Here is a 15,817-nt window from a genome sequence, read left to right on the forward strand (position 1 = left end):
AGGGACTACTTTGGCAAGCACACATGCCATTGCATGTGACAATGTTTCCATATTTTGGGAAGAAGATTATCAAAGCCTCCCCATCTGGTGACATGAAACAATGGACATTTCCCGCTTCCTCAGATGCAGCTCTTTCCATAACCGCTTCCTCCTTGCCATATGGTACCAAGTATTGTCTCCAGTGATGATCTGAAACAGGTTCTATTTTGAATTATTTCTTTGTGATAATGTTGTAACCCTAGGGAGGGATCTCTTGATCCTAAGGATGAAAACAGCCTAGCCTTGTGGGATGTGTCCCTCTGACTCCTTCCACTGCAAGACAAGGGAAGAACAGAAGACATGTTAGCAACAGGCTGAGAACTCCGCGGGTCAGGGAACAAAATCACTAGACAAATTGGAGGATTGGGCCGAAAAAAACCTCATGAGGTTCATCAAGGACAAATGCAAAGTCCTGCATTTAGGACAAAAGAATCCCTTGCACTGCTACAGGCTAGGGACGAACTGGCTGAGCAGCAGCCTTTCAGAAAAGGACCTGGGGGTTACAGTGGACAATAAGATGGAGTTGAGTCAGCAGTATGCCCTTGTTGCCAAGAAGGCGAACAGCATACTGGGGTGCATTGGTAGAAGCGTTGCCAGCAGATCTAGGGAAGTGATTATTCCCCTCTATTCTACACTGCTGAGGCCACATCTGGAGTACTGTGTCCAGTTTTGGGACCCCACTATATGTGCTCAAGTTGGAGAGAGTCCAGTGGAGGGTAAGAAAAATGATTTGGGGGCCGGGACACATGACTTGTGAGTAGAGGCTGAAGGAACTGGGCTTGTTTAGTCTGCAGAAGAGCAGACTGCAGGGAGATTTGATAGCAGCCTTTAACTACCTGAAAGGTGGTTACTGTCACAACCCAAAGTTGTGATTTTTTGTTTGTGTGTGTGCTTCGGCACTGCTAAAATATTTCCCGCCAAGTTGACGCTTTCTTTGCACAGTAGAGTTCTCTGCTGCAAGAGAGAACTCTGGTGCAGCGGGGGATTTCCCACCGGATTGCAGCTTCTATGCAGTGTGCATCTCTTTCTTGCAACATAGTGATACACGCTGTAAAGAAGTTCCCGCCATTTGTATTAGGATCCGCGCCATGTTATTGGCCGATTCGTAATTTAGGCACACGTGGTGGCTAGCGATTGGCTTGCTAGCCGTACAAAAGGCTTGGGTAGTTTCCTCCCAAGCCGGAGGAGGGAGGACGAGAGAGATTCTGTGTGAAGATCTCCAAGCACTGCAGACCCTTGCGGACCCAGCACGCCTCCCCTAAGCAGGCAATAGAGGCAATAGAACCGAGCCTACGGAGCTTTTTGCTTCTCGGCTCTCCCCGTCGCCAAATGCAATCCTAGACGTATCCCTTTCCTATAACTTCGGACCCGCGGAGCCTAGCAAACTCCAGGGAAAATTTATCGGACCCGCGAAGCCTGAATAACTCCGGGGAAACTTTTCGAACCCAACTTAACCGGACCCGCGGAGCCTAGCAAACTCCGTGGGAGCAATCGATTTGTCAGAGTCCTCCAACAAGGGTTCAAGCGGGAGCTGTGCCTGGAAACCTGTCCAGCCTACACCAATGCCATCTTTGGGTGTAAGTAAATAATCTTTTCAATCAACCATTACGCCTCCGTAACTAATTCTAACTCGCGTGCGCTAAACCACCCCGCGGTTCTCTCCAGCCCCACATGCCCGGGCTGCTGGCCACAGCCCGTGTGTGCACCAAAGATGGGTCCGGTATGACCCCGGTTCGCCCCCGGCTTGCCCATGGTGGCCAGAATGGGATTGGAATCACCGCCGCGCATGGCAACGAGGGCGGGATCGGGGCCCGGCCCGTACAGTTACAAAGAGGATGGAGCTAGACCAGGGGTGGGCAAAGTCCAGGACACTGGCTGGATCAGGCCTGCAGTGGACTCCATTTCCCAGCAGCTCCTACCCATGTTGCCATGGCTGGTTTCCATAGAGAACCCCGCAGTAGCAGGTAGGTGACAGTAGCGGGCCCAGCCACTCGCCCTGCCAGCACTGCTGGTGCTGGTCTCCATGGAAACCCTGGCCCTGCTCTGTCCTGTGCCGGCCACGCTAGAACTTCTGCAGAACGGAGGAGAAAGCCAAGGAGGTGGAAGGGCAATGAGCAGCCTCCTGAGATACTGTCTGCACCATGTCACCCTTGACACAACGATACACGCAGGCCTTTCCCCTATGCACATGTGGGTGCACATACACTTTGACCACCACCACTGGCTCCCACATGGCTCGCTGCCATCACCACAAGCGTGTGCATGCACCTAGAACCAGCATCGCACATGGACTGCCAGACACAGCTGCACATACATACTTATGCCCACGCACAAAGGCAGGCCACGCTCCCAACTCAACACACACGTACAAAACCCACCAGACCAACAAATGGCTTCAAACACTCGGTAGCACCCATGCAGACCAACCACACCACTACCCGCCCCATAGGAAGGCAGCGCGTGTCCAACATCCTACCATCCGCATCACTTCCTGGAGCTGTTGCAGGACACCCAGGTTTTGCTCCAGCTCAAGCAGAACAGCCTCCTCCTCTTTTAGATCTTCTGTCAGAGAAGACTTTTCTTCATGGAAACTTTATATTCACTGCAGAGCCACTGAGACTTGGCAAAAACAGTGATACCCTGCAAGGGAACACAGCGCAATGCACTGAGCATGGGGATGTGGTTGCAGGCGGGGGGGAAGGGTTTTCATCCCACTTGGGGATCCCAAGGTGCTGGAGAGACCCTGCCATCTTCCACGTCACCTGCAGGAGCCCCCTGAATGCCAGGGACATGGCAGGCAGCTCAAGCTCTGGCCTGTGCTGCCGAGAAGGGATCATGCCAAGCCCTCATGAATGCAGCCTGTCACACAAAAGGGAAGCCTGGGCCACCGTTAGCTCCAAGGTCCTGGTACGAAACCACTTGCTCCGAGCATGAGGATAGGGGGCAGCCCCCAGGCTGCATCCCTGGCTCTGTCATTCACTCTGTGGGTGGCTTTGGACAAGTCTTTCCCACAGCCCCTGCCCCAGTTTCTGCATCTATAAAACACATGTGACCCTTCTGCAAGGGACCAGTTAGCAGCAGCAAGGGCCGGGTTCAATTTTAGTTTCTAGATAGACTTTATCTTGGCTCGAGCCCCCACCCAGACCATCTGGGAAACACTAAATAAATTACTAGGGTGTCGCACACAAACAAACCCCACTTCTCACAAGCAGTGTCAACACAGAACAGAAATTTATTACTAAAAACAAAGGCAAAGAAAACAAAGGAATCACTAAACACAATTTAAACACTACCAACTACAAGTCATAGTTCCTAGATTGCACCCTCTCAGGGAGGCTTCACTCATGTCCAGGCAGTCTGGGACTTGGGGCTCACCAAAAGGCAGTTCCAGGGGCTTGCACCCTTCCACCTGCCCTTCAGCAATGGCCTGGAGTGGGGGCTTCACTGGAGAGTTCTTTGAACTTCTCCTTGGGTGGTCTGGGCAATCCCCACACCCATGTGGTGGCCTTTAACTTCAGCTTTCGTCCCCACACCCCTATATTCTTAGTTCCAATCCCAGCTCTACTGGGCAGAAACTGGAAAAAGAAAACTTCAAAGGAGAGGTCAGGACTACTTCCCTGGGCATGAACTAGGCAGCAGAAGTTGCCCAGGCCTTTACTGCACTGAGGCCTGAACACATAGCTAGGGTTCAACCACACAGCTAGGCTGAAACACCATAGCTGTAGAAACAGCAAGAAAAAAAGGCCCAGGCCTATGGCTGCAGCCTCAACATCCAATCTCAAAGGCCTATGGGGTCCTGGACTCTGAGGCCTGTGGGGTCCCACTCCAGCCTGCTGCAGACTCTGAAACACCATGCCTATGGCTCCCTGTGCCCATTAGAGCCTTCAGCCAGTGCCTGCCCAGGGAGAGGACGGAAGGACTCCCATGGCGTTAACACCATGGGACAGAATCAGCTCGTGCTTGGACACCTGAGGTGCAGTGAGAGGCCTGTTGGTGGGGAAGCAGGGTCTGGCCCACGATCCCTGCCCAACTCCCATGTACAGGGCCTGACACAGGCTGCTTTGTGATGTAGGTCCCATGTCACTCCTTCACCATAGAGACCGGAGATGGGCAGGGAATAAATCCTAGCCCCCGATGCTCTCTGGCCAGTCTCAGCACAACCCGAGAGACTCAGCCAAGGTGTAGAGAGGATTAGTTGTTTGGATAGAGTTAGGAGAGGTGGTAGATTAGAGATCAGAGATAGAGAGTAGCTAATAGAGAGTTGTAGAGAGATTGCGGAGATAATAGAGCAGACAGTAGGTAGGAGAGTAGCTAGAAGTAGATAGGTAGGGAGAGTAGAGTCAAGTAGATAGAATAGGTAATAGATTATAGGAGATGATAGGTAAGGAAGACCGAGGATGTGGCCCCAGCAAAGCAGCAGGGTGAGTGATCGGAGGGATGAGTCCCAGCTGCAACCCCAAAGGGAAGCATCAACCTGGTATCAGAGCCAGCGCCTACTGTTGCCTGGACCAGAGCTCGGGTCCTTGGAGTCTCGCAGTTCCAGCGCCTGGCTGCTCACTTTCATCTCTCTCTCTCTCTCCATTTCAGATCAGCTGCTCCAGCCTAGGCGGCAGGGGGGGATGGCCAAGAGACTGCTCAGTGTGGGTAAGGGCCCAGCAACACCTTGGGGTTTTGCAGTGAGGTGTGAGGCCAGTGCAAGAGTAGCAAAGGGTACTTCAGTCTCTTGCTGGCATGAGGGGACTGTATGTGGATTGGGGATGCTTTTTCCCTGCTCCTTGCACTCCCAGCTCTGCTGTCTGAGGAACACTCAGAGTGACCGGCCCTTTCCCCCAGCGCCTACCTCTGGGGAGGGGCTGAAAACTCCAAGAGCTGGGTGCAGAGTCAGCACATGGTTAGAAGGGCCCCACAGTTTCCTTGTGGGTGCAGGGCGCAGCTTGCAGGCTGCTGCTGGGAGTCTCAGGGGGCCTTCTGCAGAGCATCTCTTCTCCTCCTCCAGTTCCCCCAGCTGCAGACCCAGAGAGTACCTCGGCTGCTGCTGGCTCCCCAGCCTCCTCACGGCAGCTCTGGGCCAACCCAGAGACCTGTCTGGGTGCAGGCCCCACTCCGACTGTACCCACCATGCCACCATGAAGATGACAAAGATGTGGGGACAAATGATGTGCCCAGGGACAAGAGCCAGGTGAGTGGCTGTGAGGTACTGGCAGAGCCATGCTTTATGCTTGGGACAGGGCAAGGATGACCAGGGACTGCAGAGCCCTCCCTGCCCCTGCCAGCTCCCTGATCCAGCCGGGGCCCGCCAGCCACAGCCTCAGCCTGCAGCCCAGAGGGAGACAATACCCTGCCCCCTGCCATGTACAAACACCTGCCCTGTCCATGGGGACCCATCCAGTCCCTGCCCAGCCTTCCCTGTGTGCTGCCCTGGCTGAGTGTCCCGAAAACCTCTCCGCAAAGGGGCCCAGATCCCCAGCTGCCCTGAGAGGTCAGACTGGGACTCCTATGCCTCGTGACTCTGTGAACGTCTTAGCACCTGGACCTCTGCTATTTGTCTGATAGAGAATGGGGAAACTGAGGCACAGATGGTTGAGGGCTTTGCCCACAGGCCCCTAGTTTGGGCACACATCAGTGCTTGAGGGGGTGGTAGCATGCACGTGTGACTGGTGCCTCTTGAGTCGGGGGGTCACCACTGACACCAATCAGTGACTGGGCAGGTGACTGCGCTGATATGGGGGTATCCCCCGGCGGCCGATTGCAGGCAATCTCACTCACCAAAAAGTGACCATGATGCTTCCAGAAGTCCCATGGCCACTTCTGAAAGCAGCATGGCTGCTTTTGCTGGCAGCCCTGCTCCCCAGCTGGCACTCACAAGGGGGGCACCGGCACTCCCGGCTGTCCCCCTGCCTCACCTAAACAGGGAGCGTGGCCAGCCTGACAGGGGGTGCACCAGCGCTATCAGGGGGTGCACATGCACCCCCGTGCACCCCCTATGTATCATCACTGGTAGCATGGGCACACCCATGTGCCCTGGGGAGGAGTCTGGGGGTGCAAAGTTGTCCATCAGGAGGGATGTGTGTGTTTAGTGCAGTAGAGTATGCACACGTGTACATGTGCCTGTGAGCCCATGCTGGTGGCTAGCATGTGTATGCATGTGTATAGGGCCATATTCCCAGCAGGCATCACTTCTCCCCACATCGACCTGCCATCTTTCCCTCCCGCTGTCCCACAGCCGCTCCACCCCACATCACTGAGGCACAGACAGGAGCTGCCAAGGATGAGCGTGCAGGGAGTGGTAGCTCCCCTGGCCAGCCGTGCCCCCAGGGTAGGGGTGGATCATGTCCAGGGGCTGGGACTGCCAGGTGTGGCCTCCGCCAGGATCCCTGCCCTATGGGAACCAGGGGCTTAAGGGGTTCAGCCCCTAGTTCCCAGGGGAGGGCACTGCTGGCGCAGTGACTGTCCCCTCTTCTTCCACCCCAGGGCCTCAGCAGAAGCCCCCAGAGCAGGGGCCAGGCTGAGGGTAGAGGAAAAAGACCTGCAGGCCAGAGAGATCCAGCGCCCTGCCCACAGCAGCACAGCCTGGGAAGACCGAAGGACTGGTCACACCCTGGCCTGCAGCTCCTTGAGCTCCACGTAATATTTGCTGTCCCAACCCCTGACATCCTTCTGGTGGCCTGTGTGCCTATGTGCTGGGCCAGTGCATGTGACATGTGTGCACATATGTGGGACAGCAGTGAGTGTACACGTGTACATGTGCCTGCGAGCCTGTGCTGGTGCCTTTCATGTGCATGCATGGGTGTGGGGTTGTGTCCCCAGCAGTCACTTGCTGCCCTTCCTGCTGACCCTGCTGTCCTTCACTCCCACACAGATCCATCTTGAGTCATTGAGGCACCAAAACAAGCTGCCCATGCTGCCTTTACAGGGAGTGGTAGGTTCCCCCACTGGCCATGCCTCCAGGGCAGGGGTGGGTTGTACCCAGAGGCTGGGGTTGCCAGGTGGCATCTGTACCAGTCTACATGCCCTACGGGGCCAAGGGGCATGAGGGGCTGAGATCCTCGATGCCCAGGGGATGGCACTGCTGGATCAGTGACTGTCCCCTCTCCTTCCACCCTAGGGCCTCAGTGGAAGCTGTCAGAGCAGGCATGAGGCAAAAGGAAAGGAGCCAACAGGCCAGAAAGACCCAGCGCCCTGCCCATGCCAACAGGGCCTGGGAAGGCCAAAGAATTGGCCATGTCCTGGCCTGCAGCCCCTTGCGCCCAAGGTAATACTTGCTGCCCCAGCCCATGACATCCTTTTGGTGACCTCTGTGCCCATGCACTGGGGCAGTGTGTGTGCCATGTATGTATATGTGGGAAACAAGCAGTATACTTACATGGGTACATGTGCCTGTAAGCCCATGCTGGTGGCTGCTGTGTGTGTGCATGCATTTGGGGCAGTGTCCCCTGTTTTGACTCCCCTGCCCCATGCACAAATCTGGAGGGCACTTCCCCCATTCTGCCAGCCTGCAAGTAGAAACCCATGATTTTCTCCTTTAAAGGAGAAAAACTACAGTTTTCCCTGGCAAACAGAAAACCCAAATCCCTGATTATCATAGAGAAGTAAGGCTGGAAGGGACCTAAAGAGATCATCACATGGCCTGCAGGGGACCAGGGAAGTGACCTGACTGCACTGTGGGTGCACTATGAAGCTTTTGCTGGGCTCTCAGCTCCCTGGCCTGGGGAGCTCCCACTACCAGCACCAAGCAGGAGACACAGGAAGGAAGAGCCATGAGTTCAGCTCCTAATGACCTATGATGCAGCTTAGCAAGAAGAGGAGGAAAACACCCAAATCAGCTGCCCCTCCATGTCCAGCAGCTCCTTGCTGCTATAAGCAATGAGCCCCCAGGACTTGGCACTCTTCAGTCTCTGCACAAAGGCTCCATTCCTCTGCCCTCCACAGTGTGATGCCACCTCCACTCTGCCCACAGTGGAAGTCACACTGGCCTCTCATCCCATTGCAGGTTTGAGGAGCATCAGTGGCGTGAGAATGGTGACATCACCTTTCACTGCAACCCACAGTTCAGCAAGAACTGCCCCGTGGAAAATTGTGGGTTTCCTGTTGCAGGCCGGCAGAATGGGGGGAAAGCACCCTCCAGATTTGTGCATGGGGCAGGGAACAATGCAGGCTGCTGACAGCAGGCTCGGGGCTGCCACCCCTGCTTCTTTTTCCCTAGGAGTCTCCACAGCCTAGCGGGTGGGACCCAGCACGGGAAGGCAGAGTGGGGCAGGGAGGCTCAGTGCTGCTGCCACTGCTGTTGGGAGCCCCATGCCAGCCATGCCCCCAGCTGCTGCTGGGCAGGGCGGGGGCACATCATCATTATGGCATGGTTGGCATGGGGGTCCCTGCAGTGGCACAGAGTCTCACTGCCCCACTCCACCCTCCCACACTGGGTCCCACCTGCTGGGCTGCAGAAGCCCCCAGGGGGAGGGCAACAGGGCTGGGGTTCTGCAGTGGGCAGCCCACATCGTCCCCTACCCCCACAGGCTCTGCTCAGCTTTGCTCCAGCTATGTTGTCCATGGGGCAGAGGGGGACAGATTCCACACACTGCTCCAGCCACAGCACTTGTCTCCAGGGTTCAAATTACAGAGGAACTTGGGGGAGGGGATGAGTCCTCCCATGAGATGAGAGCCCCCCTTGTAAGATTTGAAAAGCGTAACCTGGGAAGGTCTCTGTTTTTATTAGGTCATTGTGATGGGCAGCCCAATTTTTTTGCAGGATCCCACCCCCCACAAGAGTCAAAGTGTAATTCAAACCCTGTTTGCCTCGTATGTGCAGCTGCTGGGGCTCAGGTGCTGCTGGCCTGTGGCTGGAGTCCACGGAGCAGGGTCAGGAGCGCCAGCAAGGCTAGGGGTGCTGTGGTTTTGGAGCGAGGGGCAACAGCATGGAGAGAGCAGGTCGCTAACATGTCAAGGCTTCTCAATGCCACGAAGCAGCAGGCGGGGTGCAGAACCGCTGCAGATGGACCCATATCCTGGTGAGTGAAGGGGGCAGGGAATGCCCCTTTAATTAATCCAGTGAATGGTAATCAGAAAAATATGCAACTCCTCTTTCTCTATTTGAAAATTGTAGTTCAAATGCTGGATTGACTGCATGGCCAGAATGAACAATGTCACTCTGAAGTCAAGCTCTCTGTGTTGATTCAAGAGAAAAAAAATTATTAATACTATTCCTCAAAGCTCTATTGTCTCTGAAAGGCACCTGAAAACATAGCACCACAAGAAAATAAAGCACTATTTCTCTCTCCTTGGCAGTAGCCAGCATTCAGTTCTTGTTACTCAAGAGGTGTTTATGATAGTTTTATATAACAGGTAACTATAATTTCATAGCTGTTCCTACTCAGATCTGCATAAGTGAACATGATATGAACAGCAGTGAATCTTGGGTTCAACGACTCTGTGATATCTAAAAGGTGAGTAATATTTTTCTCTCTGAAAAAAGTGGAGGCTGATCAGAAAAGACTATAAAATTGTAATCCAATTTATTTCCATTTTTTAAAAGATACTATCAGGTCCTATTAACCATAAGCTAAAAAAACATGACTGCTAATGAAGTACAAATAATATAAGTTATTCCATGCTCAGCTAGATCTTATACAAAAATTAAATTAATTACCCTGAATTTGATGGCAGCAGAAGAATGGACCCAAGGCACTGGAAGGTGGTGACAGAGCTGCAAGTGAGGGAGCCAATTGTGGACTGTCAGACAGCCACATATGAAAATGGTAATTTAGGACTTAAGAGCGTAACTCAGAGGAATGATTGGAAACCGATTTGAAACAGCATAAAAAAAAGCCATGTCTTTTATTCCAGCAACAGGCTTGTTCTGTGGCCTGTTATGCAGATGGTCGGAGCAGATAATTCTAACGGTCCTTTCCAGCATTAAATCTACAGATCTAGGAAATGTACTTGGACAATTCTATGATCTCTTTGTTTTGTCCAGTGAGGCTTTTTTGTGCTAGACAAAGTTCATCTGGTTTAGAGCTATTCATTTTTTCATGTAGTTTATTTGAACTAAGAACTAAGCTCTGGATCTAAGGCAGGGGCTGTTTGAGGTAAAAGACCAGATCCTTTAGCTTCAGGGCAGTAGCAGATTCATACATCTCCCATGTGGTCTACCTGCTAGGAGAGAAACAAAATGATATAAGGCTTACTGTGTAGAGTGTATAAGGTTGGTAAATCAGTTTGAATCAGTGAATCTCAACCTTTTAGACCTGAGACACCTATTGTTCAGGTGAAGCACCCTTCGGAAGAGGTCAGGTCTTACTTTTTCACTCATATCTTGACTGCAGAAAAATAGAGCAATTCTTTTCTTGCAAAGAACTCAGAAAAATCACAACAGGTCAGATTATTTTTAACACTTCGAATTCTTATTTGAAATCTCTGAGTTTATCTTGTGAATTGTGTTTGCACATGTAACAATGGTAGCATTGTATGGCACCCTGCAGCATCCTAGAAAAGACCTCAAGGCACCCCAGTGTGCCATGGCACCCTGGTTGAGAATCATTGGTTTAAATAATGTTCTGGTATAATTTCCAAAACCTTGCTACAAAAGTGCTCCAGTTAAAAATAACTGCAGTGAAGATCACTAACAATGATAATATCATTCTCAGATAAACAGCCCAAAATATAATAGTAGCAAATCTCCAGGTAGGAAATAGTAACAGTTATAACCTGTGTGACACCAGAAGTCATAGGAAAAGCCAGACATTTCTATCCTACTGGGGTATTTCTGGAAAGGTACAGGGCTCAAGGATGCATGCACATAAGAACTGGAGTAGCCTAATTTGCTGTCAGGCTTGTTACCTGTCAGCTCTGTCTTCCTGAGGGAGGCCTGGCACCCAGCTTGCTGGACTTACAGACTTTTTCTATTTCCCCCTCCCCCCCCCTCCCCCACACACACACATCATCTAACCAGAACTAAGCAGAAGAAAAGTTTACTAGGCATCTTGGGCTGTACATTGCCCGGTTCCACTATGGGAGGCCTATTTAAACTTGATTGACTAAAACTCGGTTGCCGGGTTAGGGAATGCTGAGGCAAGAGACCAAGTCAGAGGGGGTATGGGCAACATTTGAACAATGGTTAAGGGTTCATCACAGTGTCCAGGCCATTGGAGCCCTGACCACAAATGTTGTCATACTTTTCCCAGGATGACTGGTGGAAGTCCTCCCCAAAAAGTTTATGAACACTCATGCTAAACTGAAGCTTATTCACAACAGGTAAAAAAAAATACAAAACCCTGACACGGCAAGCCGTCTGAGAAGAAACAATGTGGTATCCCAACCAGTATATCTGCTATCCATAAGAATTTTAAGCTGGCTCCTAAGTGTCTGGTTACTCTTTAACCTTATGTTTTTCCTGGTTATTAATCAGTTCCTTGAGATGTTACAAACCAGATAACCCCTTGTCAATAGAAAAGACTATTATTTACACAATTAAAAGAATTCTTTGAAGCTGAACTGAGAGTATAAAAATCTGTAAAAGCAGCAAACAGTGTGCTTCAAGAGAGAGAAATCTCTCTGACACCACCCGCTGCTGTTCTCGAGAAGCTGGAAGAAACATATCGTCTCTTTCCGCCGTCTGTTTAACCTTCAAGGATCGTGCTGAGAACTTTACCTGTCAGCAAACAACTCAAGTGCATTGGAATGGTGAGATCCCAGCTCTTGCTCTCTCTCTTTCTCTTTTTCTGTCTAGGCATAGATTTCTGAACCTAAATTGTATTAGTTAAGCTCGAGCTAGGTTTCCCCAAATGCTCAGTGAAACCAGGGTAATATTGTAATTGGTTTTGTTTGTTTTCCCTTGCATGTGTATTACTACTAGTACCATTATACATTTCATATACTTAGCAATAAATAACTTTTATAGTCAAACTGGTAGTAAGTGGGTATATTTTTCCTTCTCTACTTCCTCTTCCCCACTTGCTCTGCAGTAACGCTTCTTTTACCTAAGCCAAAGATCCCTGTGAAGCCCAGAAATACTGTGGGGTTGTTGGCTACAAATGTCCAACTCGGGATCCTTAAAATTCTAGTTTATTAGGAGGATTGAAACACTGTAATGAGTTAAATCATAAACCTTGGGGCTGGTCCCCACATACACACACACACAGTAGCAAGCTACAGAGTCAGGTATACCTATCCTACAAGCGCTGGAGTCTGCCATCGATGGCCAGTCGAGGCTTCTTTCAGCGTGATGTTATCCTCCAGAAGGGGGTCGCCCGCTGGTCCTTCTGGCTGGACAGGTCTGGTCAAGTTGGAGATCAAGAGGACGCCCCCGAGGGTCACTTTTCACTGCCTTTTATCTGTCCTTGGCAGACTTTGGTGACTCCCCAGTTTTCAGGTTTGCCTAATCCAGGAGTCATTGACCCTCGTGGGACTTCCCCCCCTCGGTGGCTACTGGACGGCATCTGTCAGCCCCAGGAGTCGTCCGCATGTACGTGCAGGTTTGGGAGTCCGTTGATGAATTTAGAATAGAGCTCTGGGAGTGGTTGATCTGGAGATATTCAGCCCAGAAGTTGGTCTCTGGTGTTGATTAACTCAGGCCAGGGCTTCTAGCCCTTGATCAGTGACGTTTAGAGATTTCCCGGTTGTTACATTGTCTTATTGAGTTCTTCCCTTGGTTGATCTGCAGCTTCCAGGTGATAATTACTGTCTGCTACTATGTTACACATTCAATCACTGATTCACTTGCTCTTTCAGGGGCCAGCCTGATACAGGGCAGGGCAGTTTGATTCCTGCCCTTGTTAACATTGTTACAATGTATAATTTACTTATGAAACTAAACACATTCAGTTGAAAGTTGAAAGGTGAGGAGTATAAAATATAAGCTACAAATGCCATGGCACACAAATAGATAAAAATACCAAACTACAAGGGGAGATACAAAATGCACACATACAAATTTTAAAACACAATTCCTTATCTTAAAGTGAAAGAGAGAGGAAGGAAGAAAAGGTGGAAAAAGAGAAACATATCCAAAGAGGGGAGAGCAAATGCAGACAAGAGGAAAAGGGGGCTTTCTGCTACAGGGTCTGCTCATCAAGAGGCTACCACTACTAGGACAGATAGGTCAAAAGATTGGGACGTGCTGAGTTTGAGACATATAAGGGGATCAGCTTGTACAGGCTGATTGACCCAGTTTGGCTCAGACGTGCCCTAATGAAGTAAATGCTAGCCCGTGAGGGTGTCAGCTGGACACCCAGCTAGATTCAGAGGTATTCTGTTTACCTGTGTGCTTGTGTCTGACTTAATTTTATTGTTAACTTAAAGAACTGATTCCTGGCATATGAGGGCTCAGCCTGTCCATGCTGATCAACCCAGTCGGGTCAGGTGTGTCACGTTAATCTGTGTGTGTGTATTGGAATGATTAGGTGGCTGGGGGAACCCAGCCCCATTGAAACTGAGTCCTGCAAGATAGCTCCACTGGGGGTTAGGACTTGAAGAAACAAGAGATACAGCTCTGTATAGAAACACAAGTAACAGACGCAGCACATTGATAGAATTACAAAGACCCTAAAAACATATCCCTAATAAATGAGCGCAACCATTATTGCTAGCCTGTTACCAGATGGGCAAATCTGGTAACAGGCTAGCAATAATTAGGGCCTAATTATTAGATAATCTGGGATCAAATGTCAGTTCCTGAAAGAATCAACCCAACACTTCATCTTTGCAAGGAAAAGAAATGGAGTTGCATGCAGTTTATTGCCCATGAATCTTTTGGATAGTACCTTTAAAAAAATCAAGGAAGGCCTTTGCGCTTTTGCCTCCGGGTAGTTCTGTTACAGGAGAGATTCACATGGATACCCTTAGCCAATAATTTCACCATCCTCACAACAGGATGCTTTTACTGTTTTCCTTCACTAGTCTATTTAAATAGTGTGTACTACATACAGTTTTAAAGTGCATTATGATCAATAGGAATGAAAAAAAAGGTGCTGATACAAGGCATTTATTCATAGTTTCATAGTTGGTAGAGTTGGAAGGGACCTGAGCAGATCATCAAGTCCGACCCCGTGCCATGGCAGGAAAGAGTACTGGAGTCAAATGATCCCAGCCAGGTGTTCGTCCAGCCTCCTTTTAAAGACCTCCAGGGTAGGAGCCAACACCACTTCTCTTGGAAGTTGGTTCCAGATCCTAGCCGCCCTGACAGTTAAGTAGTGCCTCCTGATATCTAGCCTGAATCTACCCTCTGCCAGCTTGTGACCGTTATTTCTTGTCATTCCTGGGAGTGCTCGGAGGAACAGGGACTCTCCCAATGCCTGCTGGTCCCCCCTGACTAGTTTGTAAACGGCCACTAGATCCCCCCTCAGCCTTCTCTTGTGAAGGCTGAACAGGTTCAGGTCCTGTAGCCTCTCCTCGTAGGGCCTGCCCTGCTACCCCCGATCATGCGGGCGGCCCTCCTCTGGACCCTCTTCATGCTGTCCACATGCCTCCTGAAGTGTGGTGCCCAGAACTGGATGCAGTACTCCAACTGTGGCCTGACCAGTGTCACATACAGGGGGAGGATCACCTCCTTGGACCTGCTTGAGATGCATTACATGCACTTCATTCCAGGCTTCCAAGCTAATATTAAATTGGAAAAGGCTTCCTGGGCCATCAAGCAGGTAATCATTTATCCAAAATGATCTGAAACAGTGTGCCCAACCTTTTGGGCTCTGAGCACCCCACCTGCTGCTGTAGCACCATGGGGGGAGTGCAGGGGTTCCCCCCGCCCCCACAGACACCCCCCCACAATATACAAGACTAAGAATTTTTTTTAGTTATTATGCAAGCACCTCTATATACACTACACAAACAAAAATCTATAAACACTACACAAAATATTTTTGTAATAAAATTACATTACTAAAAATGTTATAGTAGGTGTATGACTTTTAGTGTATGATTTGTTTTTGTTTTTTTTTGGTTCTAAGATGACAACCTCTGCCCCCCCCCCCCCAAAAGGAGTATCTCCAGGGGGCAAAGGGAGGAACTTCCTGTGGCAAAGGTCAGGGGTTACGGGGGTAGCTTGATTTGTTTTTGGTTTCATCTTAAATGGAATAACTGAAGCTCTAGGCCCCTAGCATACATGTAAATCCTCTAGCTTTTTTTAACTGGAGAAAAAAGTGTTATATATTGCACAAGTAACCAGTGATGAATGTTATGTCAATAAATATTTTAAAGTTTCTGTTTCAAAGTTTTAAATATTTATATGAGATTTAAACTGCAGAACACTGCTTCCCCAAAACACACAGACTATACATACCTATAGTTTGTGTCCTGGGCAGGGCTCTAAGGGGAGTCAGAGTCCTAAGCACACAGGGAAATGGGAGTAGGAGCCCCACTCATACGCCATGGCCTCATCACCCAGCACAATGCTTGCACTCTCCAAACATAAAGGGGCAGTGTCATAGGGCCTTCCATTCCTGCTCCAGTATCATCAGCATTGGCTGATTGGTGCTACATAATTCAGCAGGCAGATGCATCTCTCTGAGTATCTCTCTGATTTGGGCCTTGGAAGTAATAATTTATTGGTTATGTACAATAATCAATCTGGGATTTTGAAAAAGGGATGCAGATTCTGTTGTAACTCATTGTATATAACACATTTTTCTCCAGTTAAAAAAAGCTAGAGGATTTACATGTATGCTAGGGGCCTAGAGCTTCAGTTATTCCATTTAAGATTAAACCATAAACAAATAAAACTTTGTCAGAATGTGCATTAATTTGCTATGTCATATATTGCATATAAAAACTGCAACCAACTAGGCAA

The 15,817-nt window shown here is 49.9% G+C and overlaps 1 long non-coding RNA gene across 1 annotated transcript; it reads right to left on the reverse strand.

The window, feature by feature from the left end:
• Nucleotides 1–9,531: 9,531 nt before the first annotated feature.
• LOC132249404 (uncharacterized) lies at nucleotides 9,532–15,021 on the reverse strand. The gene is made up of 2 exons (XR_009460892.1): nucleotides 12,199–15,021; nucleotides 9,532–10,188 (listed from the first exon to the last, which is right to left on the reverse strand). It is a non-coding gene; the product is annotated as an uncharacterized LOC132249404 (long non-coding RNA).
• Nucleotides 15,022–15,817: the final 796 nt, after the last annotated feature.

The sequence above is a fragment of the Alligator mississippiensis genome, chromosome 3, assembly GCF_030867095.1.
Source record: "Alligator mississippiensis isolate rAllMis1 chromosome 3, rAllMis1, whole genome shotgun sequence".
Taxonomy (NCBI): Eukaryota; Metazoa; Chordata; order Crocodylia; family Alligatoridae; genus Alligator; species Alligator mississippiensis.